General features: G+C 39.8%; 1 protein-coding gene across 3 annotated transcripts in view; it reads right to left on the reverse strand.

The window, feature by feature from the left end:
* The window catches only part of TNPO1 (transportin 1), a 91,575-nt gene that overhangs the window by 63,048 nt on the left and 11,013 nt on the right, over positions 1-17,514 (reverse strand). The window contains exon 2 of one of the 3 annotated variants that reach the window (XM_051833251.3): positions 3,657-3,788. The exons of the other annotated variants lie outside the window; for them this stretch is intronic. The gene's annotated coding sequence lies outside the window, so the exon portion shown is untranslated. The remainder of the gene's footprint in view (positions 1-3,656; positions 3,789-17,514) is intronic. 3 annotated transcript variants of the gene reach the window in all.

The raw sequence follows: 17,514 nt of genomic DNA on the forward strand, positions 1-17,514 counted from the left end.
TCTTCCACTGCTATCCTAGGCCATAGCAGAGAGCTGCATCAGAAGAGGAGCAGCCGTGACTACAACCGGCACCCATGTGGGATGCCAGCGCTTCAGGCCAGGGCTTTAACTTGCTGTACCACAGTGCCGGCCCCCAACAACTAACTTTCAAAGCAGCAGTTTAACTACTAAAAAATAATTTTACCAAGATAAAACTTCTTTCCATGGAGGAAGGCTCTTCATGGTCTGCTCCATCACCTACAGGGGCAACCTCATCTCCTACAACCCAACCTCTAACTCAATGCTATAATGATTCTTCCTGCACCTTTCAAATCTCTAAGTCTTTAAAAACAGGGATTTCCCATCTGGAATGCCCTCTGTAAACCTCTGCTTATTTGGCCAGCCCCTTTTCACTCTCTAGAGCTATCCTCCACAACATTTCCAACTATTTACTGAGAATCTTCCTTGGCACTGTATTTGTTATGAGATACTATATTTCTCTTCTGTGACATTATTTCCGGATCTCCCCACAAGACTTGAGTGGTTTTTTTTTATTATTATTATTACAGATCTATAGTTACATATCCAATTATTCTGTTATAATTATTTCCAGGTCTGTCTCAGTAATAGATCTCATATATGCTCCTTGATTGTCTACTCCCCGCCCCCCCCACCACCACCTGGCAGTCTGACTCAATAAATAGTTGTTGCATAAATACTACTGGTGTTACTATTAATTCAACTGATATTAGGTTGAGCAACTACCACGGCTTTGGTGAGCATTAGTGATTCAAAGGTTCTTGTCCTCATTAAGTTCTTATTCAGTGACCAAGCGGCGTGTGGTCTATGAATGAAGTGTGCGATGAAGTGCAATACGACATGAGAGAAAAGTAAATATTTTCTGCTGGGAAGAAGGGAAGTGCTTCCCAACCCCCTCTGGTTCAGAGCATTGTTTTCTTGTAATTTCAATTAAATCCAAACAAATATTTAGCAAGCAGTCAAGTGTTTCCACCGACATGTTGAATCACTATGAATATGATAAATGTAGCCATAAGTGACATGATTTTCCTAAATGGTAAAGAGCTCTTGGTGGAGTTCCATACAAACACTATAATCCTCCTTCAATAACTCAGTAGTTTTTATTCCTGGACAATTCAACATGCCTTAAAACTCTGCAAAACAGTTCAGACGTATGAGGGTATCTCAAAAATATTCACAAAAATAATGCAATTAAAAATAAGCTTATTTTGGTACATAAGTTCTCAAATCTATGAGTAATTCTTTTCCACAAAATGTATTTCCATTAACTATTTGAAGATACCACATATATATTTTTTTCATTTTTTAAAAAGATTTTCTTGGAAGGCAGAGTTCCACAGAGAGGGAGAGGGAAAAAGGGAGATCTTCCCTCTGCTGGTTCACTCCCCAAAGATCCTAAGGTTGCGAGAAACCTTGTGCAGGTGGGTGTAAATTGAGAGACATGGTTGAATAAGTAACTGGAAGAGGATTAATCCTCCTGGAATAGAAACAGGACAGAGGTTCATTGTCCGCTCTGTAACTTCACTAGTATGTTTATTTTTATATCCAGTGTCACTTTTTATAATCAAAATGATTTCTAAACTCCAATGGACAGATGGTATGGAAGACCTAACTATTCAATCATCACATAAAATGAAATTCCAGGGGCACATGTTGTGGCTCAGCAGGTTAAAATGCTACCTGGAAGCTCCACTTCCAATCCAGATTACTGCTAATACATCGTGGGACACATCACATGATGGTCAGTACATGGGTCCCTGCCAACCACGAGAGACTCGGCTGGAGTACCAGGCTCCTGGCTTCAGCCTGGCCCAGTTCTGGCTATTGCAGACATTTGGGGAATGAACTAACAGATAGAATCTGTCTCTCTCTCTCTCTCCCCATCTCTCTGCCTTTCTAGTAGATGAAAATAATTAAACATTTTTTAAAATTCCAGGTTGTTAGGGGAAGGACATTTCATAGAGATCCAAGAAAATACCAGAAAAGTGTGGTACTTAAAGACAAACACATCTATTATTTTGTCAATAACAGTAACAGCCAGTATATTTTGAGTACCAGGGAGTGCTCTAAACACTCACATATGTTAACTAACTTAATCCTCACAACTCTATAATGTATTAATATTAAGCACATTTTACAGACAAGTAAATCGAGGCACAGAAAAGTTAAGCTACTTAAATGATAAGACACAATTCAAACCCAATCAGTCTGTGTCTAAGCCCCTGATACACCATCCTTTCAACAGCAACAACAATTTCTGTAAGTGGGAACACTAATCAAAAATAAAACCATTTACATACTAAAGAAATAACATATTTGATAACTTCATGGTAAGATACAAGAGAAAAGTAAAAATTATACTTCACTATCATTACAATTACAATAGTTCTAAAAAATAAAAAAGCATGTCCAGTCTGAAAATATAATGAGAATGAGCTATTTCAACAGCATTGAATAAAAGACTTAAATAAATCCCAAATTTAATCCTTACAACATCCCTTTGTTCTAAGTAGATAGCAAGTATTATTTCCTTTCCTTTCCTTTTTTTTTTTTTTAAGAATTTTTATTTGCTGATTTATTGATTCATTTTGAAAGGCAGAGAGAGAAAGACAAAGACAGCTCCACTGGTTCACTCACCAAGTGCCTGCAGTGGCTGCAGCAGGCCCAGGTTTCCCAGATGGGTGCTAACAACCCAACCATTAGCCTATCATCACTGCCTCCCAGGAGGCAGAGGCAGAGGCAGGACCAGAACCCAGGCACTCTGATGTAGGAGGTGGATATCTTAACCACTAGGCCAAATGTTTACCCTGGAAGTCTTATTTTCTTTTGACAAACAGATAAATCAAAATACAGTCTAAAATTTGTTGAACCATTTGCTAAATGTGAATCATTTATGTAGATTTCCACGGTAAATGTCTACAATAATGATTTTTCACAAAAGAAAAAGATGTTATGCTAAGGAAGAAAAACATCAGAGATATCCAAAGATCTAAAAAGAGCATGCTTTTTAAGAAAAATAACTATTTAATAAAACTTCTCTCTCTGTAATTGTGGCACAGCTAGTTAAGCTGCTGTTGCCTGCCTGCAGTGCCAGCATCCCATATGGGCACCAGTTCCAGTTAATGTGCCTGGGAAAGCAGCGGAAGATGGCCCAAGTCCTTACCCCTGCACCCATGTGGAAGACCAGGAAGAAGCTCCTGGCTTCTGGCTCCTGCCCGGTCCAGTCCCAGCCATTGTAGCCACTTGGGGAGTGAACCAGCGGATGGAAGATTCTCTCGCTCTCTGTCTCTCCCTTTCTGTAACTCTGCCTTTCAAGTAAATAAATCTTAAAAGCAAACAAGCAAACAAATGAAAACCTCTCTTTATAACACCTTCAAAATAAATTTAAAAAAGGGAATACTTGATCTCAAAATTCAACCCAATCTATAACCATGCACTTACCATACCTCAGATTATTTTAATATTCACAACAATACCATGAAGTAGATATTAACTCCATTTCATTTAACTGAGGTTCAGCTTGTAGGCGGCACAATGACCATTCCAAAGCAAATCTGTGGGGCCAGTGCTGTGGTGCAGCAGGCAAGGCTGCTGCCTGCAGTGCCGGCATCCCATATGGACACCAGTTCAAGTCCTACCTGTTCCACTTCCAATCCAGCTCTCTGCTGTGGCCTGAGAAAGCAGTAGAAGATGATCTAAATCCTTGGACCCCTGAAGCCACATGGAAGACTCGAAAGAAGCTCTTGGCTTAGGAGCAGCACAGCAGCCACCTGGGGAGTGAAGCAGCGGATGGAAGACCTGTCTCTCTCTCTGCCTCTCTGTAACTCTTTCAAATAAAATACATAAATCATGGATGTGAAGGCGATCTGGCTGCGACATCTGTCACCCCATTGATCGCCAGGGTTGATTCGGCTAATCTGGCTGGCTAGGCGGGTGTCCCCTTCCTCCCTCACCGCTCCATGTGCGTCTCTCCCGAAGCTGTGCGCTCAAAGAGGACGACCTTCCCCGCTAGAGGAGGACCGGTCTTCAGTCAAGGGTATACGAGTAGCTGTGCTCCCCTGCTAGAACCTCTAAACAAGCTCTCAAATAAAATACATAAATCTTAAAAAAAAAAAAAAAAAACAAAACACACAACCTGTGGGATTCCAAAGTCTGGATTGTGCCTACAAATCCCAGCAACCCATTTTCATTAATGAAGCAGTTCTATGTGCCAGTCATTATGCTAAGTTCGTTAAATGCATAATCTCATTTAATTCTGAGTATGTACTATTATTATCTGTATTTTACAGAAGAGGAACAGGCTTAGGAGAACTTAAGTAATGTGTCCAAGGTCACACAGGCAGTAATGAACAAAGCCAGGACTCAAGCACAGGTACATAGGACTCCAGAGCCTGTGCACTGAGTCACTCTGCCATATTATTCTCATTATGCCAACTCCTGAACATGTGACCAGCCCTTATCAGAACTGAACAGTGCGTGGAGTATGAACACTCTTGGATACACTGCTCTTTTCCTTCCTATTCCATGCACCATCAATAATTCAACAGCTCTCTTGACCGGTTTCTACGCGCTTCAATTCAGTCACTTCAGGTGTGATAACTATACCTTGCTTCTCACAAACTTCTCATTTTGAATGTAAACAAAGGATAGAAGGGAGTAATGCCTCCCATAGATTTAACTTTTGGTCACATCAAAATATCAACTTTCTGTTGAGTCTTACAACAGATTTAAGCTTCACAGTTGGTCTCCCTCTCCACAAAGTTTAAGCAATTTAAACCACTGCTTCTCAATTGGACTGCAGTCTATAATGACTGGGAACTTACAAGCAGCTGAGAACTGTATTAACTCGCTAAATCTGTATCTGGCTATTTTCACTGTTTCTCACTCTAATAAGCAACAATGTCTGACTGTACTAGAAATGCAAGAAAATAGGAGAAAAAAGAGCAAAATGAAGACTGCACTGATTAGTATACATTACCAATTGCTAAAAATAGCCTTTAATGAAAGCTAAAAGGTAAGATCATATTGCTTAAAGTTACGTAACAATTTGTACTACCTAGTAAGAAAAGACTGGATATGTCAGAAGCTAGACAGCATAGTATACACTTACTTTGTAACCTAACAGTGACAGAGGCTGGGTGAGAGTTGCACTTCAACTTTCTTGTAAATGATCATCACATCTTCCTTCAAATAGCAATATTATGGTGCTGGGATTGTGGGACAGTAGGAAGCCACACCTGCAGTGCTGGGATCCCACATGGGTGCCGGTTTGAGTCTTGGCTGCTCCACTTCCCATCCAGCTCTCTGCTACTGTGCCTGGGAAAGCAGTGGAGGATGGCCCAAGTCCTTGGGCCCCTGTACCCAAGGAAATCTGGAAGAACCTCCTGGCTCCTGGCTTTGGACCAGCCCAGCTGTGGCTGCTGTGGCCACTTGGGGAATGAATCAGCGGATGGAAGATCTCTGTCTCTTGCTCACCCTCTGTAACTCTTTCAAATAAATAAATCTTTAAAAAAAATAGCAATATTATGTCATTCAGAAAATTAAAAGTAAATCTTTTAAATAATATACAAAGTAAGTAAATTAGGTACCTGGTTCTTTCAGCATTACAGTATTCATTAATGAGCTTTATCTAGGAATCTTGCCACTCAGCTGAAGAGTTACTTATTTAAATAATTCAATGAACTATTGTCAATGCCTGTATCAACCCTATCCCAATAGTTTTCCCTTCTATGACAGATTTGAGACAAAAAGCTCCAAGAGGTTTCAAGTGAATCAGTACTTGATAATTTTCAAAGTACTTTCACATTGCATCTCATCTAATTTTCAAAACCATGCTGTGAGGTTGAGGAAACAATCTCAGTGATGTTAACTAACTTGTCAAAAGTCATCCAGTTAGTGTTAAGAATTAGGTTGGAATGAATGTCTTTCTACTTCTAGTCCAATGTTTCTACTACTCCAAACTGACTCTTTAATTCATAGTTCATTAAATATGTAAGGATAATCAATTAAGTGAATAGTTTATTTTAAAGTAACATTGCTCTACATTGCTTATTTACTTGCTGGTTTACATACTGCATGCATAAAACATGGTGACAAATCTGTAGTACTCCTACAAGACTATAATGTTCTCAGAAAAATACTGGCACTACATGATTAAAAATATATCAGTATCAGGCAAGCAACTGGTTATAGCTTCATTTACTGAATCTAAGGAGCTGGTAAAAGCACTATGATGCAAATTGCCAAGTATTTTCCTGTGAAATACATCTGAAATTATAAATCAATAAAAGTTAAGATTCAATATTTAGAATCCACTGTATGTATTTACAAAGTAAGACATACCTATTCAACTGATAGGAAGCCAAGTTGATAATTTTTTTAAAAATTAGATAGTGTATGGGGTAACCACTACAAGTCATTTGTTAACCCCAAGTCCACTGTTTCAGTGCAGTTAGGGTGTTCCTAAAGTTCCAAGTTAGAGGGCCCTAAGAATATCTCATTCATACCTAAAACAATGTGTTGAATCAACATTTTATATTTTCAAGTGCAAATAGAAAAGAAACAAAGCACTATGTTTACCGGCAAGGCCTGGCTTAGGAAAAAGTCAAAGCAGTCTAGACAGTAAAATAGAAAGGTTAAGGGACAGGTGTTGTGGTGCAGCAGGTTAAGCCTCTGCTTGCAATGCCTGTACCCCATGCATCCCATATCAGAGCAGCAGTTAGAGTCTTGGCTGCTGTACTTCCAATCCAGCTCCCTGCTAATGTGCCTGAGAAAGCAGCAGAAGATGGCCCAAGTGCTTAAGTCCTAGCCACCCATATGGGAGACCCAGATGGAATTCCTGGTTCTTGGCCTCAGCCTGGCCCAGGCTTGGCTGTTGCAGCCATTTAGGGAGTGAATCAGCAGATGGAAGACCTCTCTCTCCCACTCTCTGTTGTTCTGCCTTATACATACATACATACATACATACACACATACATACATCTTTAAAAAACAAAACCAGAAAGGTTAAAAAAAAGGTAAGCGGTTAGTGGCTGGTCAGCATCAGCATTTATCTAATCTTTCATTTGTTCACTGAAATCTTGCTAATATGTAACATGGGCACATATCAGTCTAAATTCAGTTAAGGGCAGACAGACACAGCAGAAAAAACTCTTGAAATGAAGTCAACTTTTATCATTTTACTTGCCGAGCTGAATACTGGTTCTACACTAGTTGAGTATGGGAAGCATGCGTTCCAACCTCAGTTCTCTCAATTAGTGACTGTCCATTTTAGCAAAGTTGTTAACTACTTGGGCAGTAGCTTAGCCACCTGTGAAACAAGGCTGAAGAGAGGACTTCATGAGAACATAAAGTACCTCAACAATAGGTACTTAATGTCTGTTCCTTCAGACTAAATACCCTATGAAAACTGCTATTAAAACTCCAGCTTACTGATGGCAGTGAGTACCATCAGATAACAAGAGAATGATTACTTGGATTATTTTTAATTATCAAAGAATATGCAACAAAATGGGCTGTTGCACTTGTTTAAATGGTTTGCATGTCTCTATCACTCTCAAATTCATGTTGAAACTCAATCCTCAATGCAATATTATTGACAGGGGCTTTGGACGGTGATCAAGCCATGAGGGCTTTGACCTTGGGAGTGGGACTGGAACCCTTATAAAAGGGTTTGCGGAAGCCTGTCTGGCCCTTGTGCTCTCCTTCTGCCATGTGAAGAAACAGTTCATCCCTTCCTCCATGTGAGGATACAGCCAGAGCACACCACTTAGGAAAACAGAGAGTGAGCCTGCACCAGACACCTAATCCACTGGCTCCCTGGTACTGGGTCTCCCAGACGTCAGAACTGTGAGAAACAGATCTCTATTATTTACAAATTACTCAGGCTAAGGTATTATGTCATAGTAGCAAGAGAAGACTAAAGGCAGGTAAGACTATTTTAAAAAACAGAAAAATCAGAAGAGAAATTTTGTGGTGCAGTGGGTTTAGCCACAGCTTGCAACACTGACATCCTGTATCAGAGTGCTGGGACTCACTGCTCCGCTTCTGATCCAGCTCCTTGCCAATGTACAGGAGAAGGCAGCACAGGAAGGTCAAGTACTTCAGGTCTCAGCCACCCATGTAGTTGGGAGACCAGAATGGAACTCCTGGCTCCTGGCTCCAACCTGGCCCAGCCCTGGCAGTTGTGGCCATTTGGGGAGTAAAGGCATGAATGAAGATCTCTCATTCTCTCTCTCATTCTCTTTCTCTGTTGTTCTGCCTTTCAAACAAACAAAAAATCTTTTGCTAAAATTGGAATAAGAGGAACAAAAAAACGGAAATTAGGTGGTGAATGTTATGATTTTAATGTATACAAAAATTATAAAAAGGCAAAATGAAGTACTTGAGATTTTTTTTTACTTTTTTTTTTTAAAGATTTATTTATTTGAAAGGCAGAGACACAGAGAGAGGGAAAGAGAGAAATCTTCTGTCCACTAGTTCACCCCCATAAATGGCTGCAACAGCTGGGGTTGGTCCAGGTAGAAGTCAGGAACTGCTTCTGGGTCTCCCACACGGGTGCAGGGGCTCCAGCACTTGGGCCATCCTCTGCTGCTTTCTCAGGCCATAGCAGAGAGCTGGATAGGAAGTGGAGCAGCTAGGATTCGACTGCTGCCCCTGACAATGGGTTTTTTTTTTTTTTTTTTTTTTTGGACAGGCAGAGTTAGACAGTGAGAGAGACAGAGAAAAAGGTCTTCTTTCTGTTGGTTCACCCCCCAAATGGCTGTTACGGCCGGCGCGCTGCGCCGATGCGAAGCCAGGAGCCAGGTGCTTCTTCTGGGTCTCCCATGCAGGTGCAGGGACTCAAGGACTTCGTCCATCTTCTACTGCTTTCCTAGGCCACAGCAGAGAGCTGGATTGGAAGAGGAGCAGCTGGGAATAGAACTGGCACCAATATGGAATGCAGCGCCGCAGGTGGAGGATTAACCTACTGCACCATGTCCCTGGCCCTATAAGCATATATTTTTAAAGTGGAATTTTGGGTTAAACAACTTACTGTAGTCTTGCAAAATAGAAATACAAAGTTTCAGCCAACCGAATGTCACATCCTTACCACCATTCATCCCCCTCATCCTATGAAATTAGAATTTATCAATCTAACTTTTAACTGTAATTAGAGGAAGGCAATCACAGCACCTAAATCATCAGAGTGAGGAGCAAGTACTTGGAGCAGCAGTTAAGACACCACTTGGGATGCCTGTATCCCTATTAGAGAGCTTGGGTTTGAGTGCTGAGTCTAATTCCAATTCCAGCTTCTAGCTAATGTGCAGCCTGGGTGACAGCAGGCGACAGCTCAGGTAGATGTTCCACCCACAAGGGACATCTGAATTGAGTTCTTGGCTCCTTGCTTTGACCTTCCCCAATCCAAGCAGTTGCCAGCACTTGGGGAGTGAACCAGTAGATAGGAGCTAGCTCATTCACTTCATTAACACTTTCACGTCAGTGCAACAGTTAGGACAGTGGCAATCTACACTCAATATGATGCCAGCTTTCAGGTGATACTTGCTTCTGAAAACACACACTCCATATTGCAAAGGACAGACAACATCTCTTACGCATTTATATGAGGTACCACTGTTTACAAATACGGTGGATATGGCTTTATTTGAACAAGTATAAGAGGGAGCTCCTAGTGTACTACAGCAATTCAAAGTTGGATGTTCCAACAAGACAGGAATAACTCTACTTATCTGGAAAACTAATGTAGAACCAATAGCACATGAAAGAAAATTCACATGAGGAAACCCAACATTAATAAACTGGAAAACAGAGAAACCTTACTAGTAAACAATACATGTAATAATGAAGTAATGCTTTGAGTCTAATTAGCAAAAGATAATTTTATGATAATGTCCTGTGCTGCTGAAGATATGATGAATCAACTTTAACAAGCTGTAGCTGGTACGGTAAACTGAAAACAATCTGATGGAAATCAACTCACCAATTTAAATGAAAAGCCACACATTTTTATAACCTTTTCCCTAATAATTATAACTTTTTTGTTTTTAAAAAGAACATTTATTTATTTATTTTGAAAGAGTGAGAGAGAGAGAGAGAGAGAGAGAGAGAGAGGGAGAGGGAGGGAGGGAGAGAGATGCTCCATCCACTGGTTCACTCCTCAAGTGGCCACAACAGGCAGCACTGGGCCAGGCCAGCCAAAGCTGGGAGGGGCCAGGAGCTTTTTCAGGGTCTCCCACATGGGTGTCAGGGGCACAAACACTTCGGCCATCATCCGCTGCAGGGAGCTAGATCACAAGTGGAGTAGCTGGGACATGACCCAGTACCCATATGGGATGCTGGTGTTGCAGGTAGCGACTTTACCTGCTGTGCCACAGATTTCATCCCAGGATTATTTCTAATATCAACAATAAATAAATGAATAACTAACACAACATTCAACTGATGGACTACTACCCAACCATCAAAAAAAGATAGATAATTTTTATAATTTATAAAAAAGTGGAAAAAAGGTCTAAAGTTATTGTATATACACTACAGTGACAGGTAAGTAAAGACTGGAAAGAAATGTGACAAGCTAGCAGTATACTATGGTGCTAGCATTATAGGTCCTTTTTTTCTCTTCTGTTTAAAATTTTTTCAGTATTAGGAATGATGTTTTAGTGCAGGTTGGGCCGCTGCCACCAACCTGGGAAACTCATTGAGTTCCGACCCCAGGCTTTGGCCTGGCCCAGTTCCGACTGTTGCAGCCATCTGGGGAGTAAACAGGTGGAGGAAGGATCTTTCTTTCTGTCTCTCCCTCTCTCCCCTCCCCCTCTCCCCCTCCCTCTGCAACTCTTCCTTTCAAATAAATAAAATAAATCTTAAATTAATGTTTTCCATATTGTGAATAAAGCAAACAGTAAAACCTCCCAACATTATAGCTGTTTGAAGTCCTACATAGAAGTGGGGCAAAAGAACCCCAAGGACGTCATCATTTCATGGTAGGATACCTGTTACTGAAGCTGGTAACTGAGCCGGCAAGGGCCTCAAACCATACCTTTAAAAAAAACCTGAAGAGGGAAGGAAGGTGGGAAATACAGCCGATAAAGGTGTTTTTTTTTTTTTTTTTTAAACTTAAAGGGGTCAACTTTTAGTTATCTGGAAAACTTACATACTTGGAGAAACATTTTGCCACATTATGCCATTGAAATGACTAGATACAATGACTGAAAATCTTTGTAGTGATGAAAAAAACTGATTCAGCTTTTGCAAAGTGCAAAAATTATACCAGAAATATTGTCTTATAATTCAGGAGGCTTAGTCTCAGAGAAAGGCCATCCTGAATATTAGAGAATAGAAGTTTTATTTTTACTTAGATAATAGGATTATTAGATTCTATCCTTGTAATTACTGTTCTAATACCTTATGTATATGGCAATAATTTTAATGTTATAATAAAAAATTAATGTTAAGACATTTAATGCCGTGACACATTAAGTAAAGCTATACAGAAACAGTAATACTACTACAAAATTTAAAACAAGAAATTCCAAAATTTTATTGAATATCAAAAGAAATAACATTGCAAGCATCTTTCAGCAATTTCCTTATTTTCCAAAAGACAGACACATAATTCTAGAAAAATCATGTACAAAAAAAACAGTTAGTAAATAACTCAAATACTATGTTGGACTTTAAGAATTAATGGGAAAAATCCCAAATATGTAAAAGCCAAAAGCAAATGAAAATGGATGTTAGTTTAGAAATGAGCGTGTAATTCTTCCACAGTGGTTCTTGAAATCTCTGTAGAATTAAGTTCCACAGCTATTCTCAAAAATCATAACTATATATATATTAAGCAAAAAGATATAGTAATGCATTCTAAGAAAAATTCTACTGGAGAAATAAATTCTAAGTTAAATAAATGGGCACATCCACAAATTTTAATTTTTTCTTTTAATTTCTTAAAACTACAGTATATCTAACATAACATTTTAAAATTTATTTTTATGTATTTTAAAGGCAGAGAGACAGAGAAAGAAATAGAGATAGACAGACACAGAGCTCTTCCATCTGCTGGTTCAATCCCTGAGCTGGGCCAGGCCCAAGTCAGGAGCAGGGAATTCAGTCCTAGGCAGGGAGTCAATTACACCTTTCCATCTCAGGACGTGCACTAAGAGGAAGCTGGAATCAGAAGCAGAGCTGGAAGTCAAACTGAGGCACTCCAATACGGGATGCAGGCATCCCAACTGCTGCTGCAAACACCTGCCCTTCAAAATAATTTAAATCTTGTCATTTAGCATACACTGAGCTGAAAAGGTTAACATTCCAGTACTTTTAATCTTGCTAGTCAACCATGTGCCATATACTAGTTTAAACCGATTTTTCAAATATAATTCATAAATCATTTCAGTAATTTAAAATTAAGGAGATAGGCATTGTGGCACAGTAGATTAAGTACCTGCCTGGGATGCATGACTCCCACACTGGAGTGCTGATTTGAGTGACAGCCTCTCCACTTCCAATCCAGCTTCCCTGATAATGCATCTTGGGAGGTAGCAGATGATGGTTCAAGTGCTTGGTCCCTGTCATCCATGTGGGAGACCTGGATGGAATTCCAGTCTCTTTGCTTTGTCCTGGCCCAGCCCTAGCTGTTGTGGGCATTTGGGGAATTAACCAGCAAATGGAAGATCTGTCTCTCTCACCGTCTATCGCTCACCTTCCAATTAGTTGAAAATAAGTAAATTTAAAAAAAGACATAAGAAAAATTAAAAGCTTTAGAAAACAATAAATGAAAAGTGTTTAAGATTTAAAAATTAAATTAAAAAGACTCATAAATGGATTATTCTTAATATATTTTTGTGCCTGAGGAAGCTAATGTAATAATATGAAACCAAGCATGGGAAATTACAAATGATCTTCACTTAAAAGCAATAGTACTGGGGTCAGTATTGTTGCAGCAGATTAGGTCGCTGCCTGAGATACATACATCCCATATAGGCATGGTTCAAATACTGGCTGTTCCACTTCCTATCAAGCTTTCTGCTAATGTGCCTGGGAAAGCAGCGGAAGACCCAAGTACATGGGTCCCTGCTGCCTAAGCAGAAGACCAGGATGGAGTTCCTAGCTCCTGGTTTCAGTCTAGTCTGGCCCTAACAGCAGCGGGCTTCTGGTGAGTGAACCCGAAGATGCAAGATCTCCTCTGTCTCTGTCTCTCCCTTTCAAATAAATAAATAAATCTTAAAAAACAAAATAATGAGGGAGGGTAGGATAAGAAGTATCATTATGTTCTTAAAACTGTATATAAGAAATACATGAGATTTATTCCCTAAACTAAAAAATCTAAAAAAAAAAAAAAAAAAAAAAAAGACAAAACTGAGGCCAGTGCTGTGGCGCAGCGAGTTAATGCCCTGGCCTGAGGCACCAGCATCCCATATGGGTGAAGGTTTGAGACCTGGCTGCTCCACTTCCTGTCCAGCTCTCTGCTGTGGCCTAGGAAGGCAGTGGAGGATGGCCCACATCCTTGGGCCCCTGTACCCATGTGGGAAACCTTGAGGAAGCTCCTGGTTCCTGGCTTCAGACTGGCGCAGTTCCGGCTAATTGGGGAGTGAACCAAAGGATGGAAGACCTCTCTCTCTCTCTCTCTCTCTTTCTCTCTGCCTCTCCTCTCTCTGTGTAACTCTTTCAAGTAAAATAAATAAATCTTAAAAAAAAAAAAAAAAGACAAAACTAATGGTACAGTTCTGTGTCCCTATTCAGTATTTAGGTTGATCCCATTTAATAAATATACACTTATAAATGGTAGACACAGGAAGTCTAATGAACTGTCTCAAAAGCATACACTATTTCTGTTATACCAAACTGAACTCTTAAAAACATTTCATTTCTATAACCTTTTCCCAATGATCTTCCTGGAGTAGGGGAGGAGACATATAAGACAAATCTTTATGTTATCATATGAAATGATACTTCCATTAAAAATAAAATTATTAATAAATAAAAATTAAAAATTTCTAGAGGCTGGCATTGTGGCATGGCAGGTAAAGCCATGTGACACTGGTTTCTCTCTTGGCTGCTCCACTTCCAATCCAGCTCCCTGAAATGGTCTGGGAAAAGCAGCCAGAGGTGGCTCAAGTGCTTGGAACCCTGCTACTCACAAAGGGGTCCTGGAGGAAGCTCCTGGCTCCTGGCTTTGGCCTGGTCCAGCCCTGGCCATTACTGCTGTTTGTGGAGTGAGCCAGCAGATGGAAGATCTCTCTCTCTCTCTCTCTCTGAAACTCTTTCAAATAAATATTTAAAAACAATAATTTCCAGTAGCAACTAATCCACTTTACAGTTAATAAAACACATACTCTTTTTTTTTTCAAAGATTTATTTATTTAATTGAAAGTTCAGAGTTACACAGAGAGAGAGAAATCTTCTATCTACTGGCTCACTCCTCAAACAGCTGCAATGGCCAGGGCTGGGCCAGGCCCAAGCCAGGAGCCAGGAGTTTCTTCTAGGTCTCCCATGTGGGTGCAGGGGCCCAAGGATGTGGGTGCAGGGGCCCAAGGATGTGGGCCATCTTCTACTGCTTTCCCAGGCCATAGCAGAGTGCTGGATCGGAAGTGGAGCAGCCAGGACTTGAACTGGCACCCATATGGGATGCCAGCACTGTAGGCGGAGGCTTTACCCACTATATCACAGCATCGGCCCCTAAAATACATACTCTTTAGTCGACTCTTGATTATATATGTATGTATTTTGGAAGAAAGGAACTTCACATATTAAACCAATATACAAACATTTATATGTTAGGATTATACAGCTGGAGGTTACAAATCCAGTAACAGGAAGGTCTGAAATGAGAAGCATGAACTAGAACATTCCTGAGATTTCTTAAGTTATGAAATTAATTTAAATTATCAAATTCAATAGTTCAATATGTGGCTAGGCACTGAATGAACTTGACTCAAAATCATTTGAGATGTTTGTATTTGCCAGATTTGGAAAATGATAATTTTATCTGAAATTATAATCTTCCCCTGGCTGCTGAGCAACTTAAACCCCACTAGAATCACTGGAGGGGAATGTGTATATTCTGTTTTACAAATAAAAATTGCCTGTTGTATATTTGATCAGCAAGTATCAACACTAAAACACATGCCTGTTGCCCTAGAAAGTAAGGTTAAAATAAAACCAGAGCTCTGAACACAGCCCTTTTTCTTTTTATGTCTCATCCTTTTATTTCTTTACTGGCACAAGTCTCTCCACCAAATTCCTACATTAAATCTGAAGTCCCACTCCACTCTTGGTTCCAGGCTTACCGTCCACACTAAAACAGGACTCTGAGTCATCTCCCACCTTTCAGTTCTCCTACTGTTTGAATCTTCACTCATGCAGGTAGGGATGTCAGGCCAAGGAAAGGATGGTCCTGGGGATATGACACTGATGCTGGGACTCAAAGCCACAGCCTGTCTGGGGATAACAAGCCCATGGGGCTGAAGACAAACTGCCTCCAACCTAAGTGATCTTAAATCATTTGTGCCAGGAAGAGTCAAATAACAGAAAAAAAGGGCAGGACATCAAAGATCTAGCACCCTAGTCTCAGTTCGCTGCACTTAAGCAGAGCTAATGGACAATCCTGTACAAATCACTAATATTCCTGTATTTCCTCACCTATAAAGCAGTTAGAGCCCAGGTTTCCTTCAGCTTCTAGACATGAAACAGTTGACTATAAATAATGAATCTACACTACACAAACCAACCCAGTCTTCTTTCTTTATACTTGCTGTTCAACTTCTTCAAGCTCCTCCTAGCCTCCAGGGAAACTTCAAGTCCATTGTTGAAGGCAGTTCAGGGACTACTGAGTTACCTGAGTGACAGCTACAAGTTACTTGATTCCTTTGGCAAAAACTTGGCCTCCAGTTAAAGGGCACAATAGTGTCAGCTTTAATCACTTATCACAGAAGTCCCGTTCAGTACTAAGAACAACTTTAGGTTGAAAATGTTACAGACAAGTTTTCACCAGACCTTGGTTTTCTATCTTTACTCATTACCCCTCAATACAGTGTGACCAAAAAACATTATGAACCCAAAATCCAATGGAGCAATCGAATTCCCATTCTGGAACACCTACAGTTTCAATGGTTCAGTCTTTAATGCTCTTTTCCTCAATCAAGTCTCTCAACATTTTCTAATAAAGGTTGACAAGTGGCATTTTATGAGCTGAAACAACGTTTTGAAACACAGATCGTAACTCTTTAGACCATGTCCATATACTGACAACTCAATCCTGCCACAAAAGAATTAATCTAAGTCATTTATTCTATCTTCCTAGACAACCAGTACCAATAACTATGAAAACATATCATTTAGGTAATCTAATAACTTTTACGTATAAAGTTTAAATATTTTCACTTTTTTTCTTCTTTCTGTCCCTAATGCTTACCAGGGAGACCTGTGAAACTTACCTACCATTATGAAGATAGCTTTACTACAGGACTACAAATTTAAACATTTTCTTTTGATATGAGAATTGCCTCTACTCTATGTATGTGACTCATCTGTCCGCTTGAAATAAGGACTTTTAGATTTTTCCATGTACTACCTGGAGATACTATAATCATACAGCATTTAAGAATGCTCAACCTGTAGTTCCTCTGGTTCTGAGTTCTGGCTCCGCCACTTATTAGTCATGGAAAAAATAATTAACTATGGTCTATAAAATGAGACAATTAACAGTATATATTATTCAAGGGGTTGTTTGAGGATAAAATTACAAAGTCTTATCTTCACACACACAAAAATACTCCTCTATTTAAAAAGACAGGACAACTAAATGTAAAATAAAACCCTTGACTGAATCATGTACTGGTGGGGAAAAAAAAATACTATAATCAATGATACTGAGACACCAGACAAAATTATAATATGGGCTGTAAGAGACTAAATTTCCTGAATTTACTAACTGTATGTGGTTTCACAAGAGGATATCCTGGCTCTTACAGTATACACATTAAAATGTTAAGGGTTAAGGGCAAAGATTTCTGCAGCCTACTTTGAAATGATCCAAACCAAAAAACAGAGGAGGGGGGAAGCAACAATTACAGCAAATGTGAAAAATGGTGAAGACAGGTAAAATGTATATGTGAGTTCCCTGAACTATTCTCATAATTTGTCCATAAGCTTAAAAATAATTTTAAATGTCATCTTAACAAACTAGTGTTTGTTCTGTTCATTGCTACTCAACTTCTCCATTCCTCTGCATTCACAGAAACATCTTTAAAGTTGTCCACAGTCACTGCATCCACTCTTTTGAGGCAGACATCCTTGTTGTCAATGCAGCCAGGCCACTTGGCCTCATCTTAACCTTTTCACAGAGCTCAACACAGGTGACCCTTCGTTCACCTCTTGGTTGTGGCACCACCTCTCCCTGGTTTTCCTTTTATCTCACTGGCTTCTCCTTGTCAGGCTCCTTTGCTGGCTCCCCTACCCCTAAATACCAGAAGACTCCTTCTTTTCTTTATCCACTAAATG

The sequence above is a fragment of the Oryctolagus cuniculus genome, chromosome 14 (genome assembly GCF_051225735.1).
Source record: "Oryctolagus cuniculus isolate XC-2025 breed Fujian yellow rabbit chromosome 14, ASM5122573v1, whole genome shotgun sequence".
In the NCBI taxonomy this organism is placed as follows: Eukaryota; Metazoa; Chordata; class Mammalia; order Lagomorpha; family Leporidae; genus Oryctolagus; species Oryctolagus cuniculus.